We start from the raw sequence: 1065 nt of genomic DNA, 5'->3' as shown, positions 1-1065 counted from the left end.
ACCAAGCTCAACCAATCATATTCAATCTTTTTTTTAGGTACACATACAACTCATATATTAATGACAAAGGTAATTACGTAATTTGTCATTTATGTAACTCCCAAATCATTAATTGAGAGTTACAAATCTAAAAATCTCAATAATTGATGATTATGTAATATTGATATTTTTCTTATACGTGTTTATGTTTTGTAATTTCGATTTATTCTATCCATAATAATATTGATTTTGTAATTGTTAAAGAATTTCTGATTGTAAAGATTTCGATATCGTCCGAGTAATATGGATAAACCTATTGGAAAACAGATCGACAACAATGAGAATGAAAATGTTAAAATCGTCTATGACTACAATCGGAATTCGAATTCATATGTAATTGTTAAAAAATTGTTCACAAGTGTTCATATTGTATTCATATGTACACTAGTTGCATATCTTAAAATTGGCTTGCTCCTGAATGTGTTCATAATGAAGGAACTATTGTTCACAAACTGTTAATATTGTGTTCATATGTGCAATAGCTGCATATCTCAACATTGGTTTGCTCCTGAAAGTGTTCATAATGAAGGAACTATCGTTCACAAACTGTCCATGTTGTGTTCATACCTGTTTTTTTATTTATTTACTTTCGTGTAACAATTATTCTTATTATATTCATATTGTGTTTATAAATGCTATACAGTCCAAGTTCATATATATGTCAATTTTTGTTCGTATTTGACACAATGGTTCACACACACACACACACATATATATATATATATGTATATATATGTGTGTGTGTGTGTATGTGTGTGTTCATATGGTTCTTACATTAACAAAAATAAATTAATAAAATAATAAGATTTTTTGATTTTGTAACTTCTAATTAATGACATGGGAGTTACATAAATTTTTTTTATCTAAATACCCTTTTTTCCTTTGTTCACATATGTTCTTTGAAATTGTAAATTTAAAATTTTAATTTTTTATCATGATTAATCACAACCCTTTATTGTAAGAATCAATGGCCAAGATTGGTTAACAAAGTTAACACAAAAATCTTGGTTAGTATTTGAACCAAGC

This window comes from Cynara cardunculus, assembly GCF_001531365.2.
Source record: "Cynara cardunculus var. scolymus isolate 2C chromosome LG 11, CcrdV1, whole genome shotgun sequence".
Lineage (NCBI taxonomy): Eukaryota > Viridiplantae > Streptophyta > Magnoliopsida > Asterales > Asteraceae > Cynara > Cynara cardunculus.
This window is presented reverse-complemented; position numbering follows the sequence as displayed.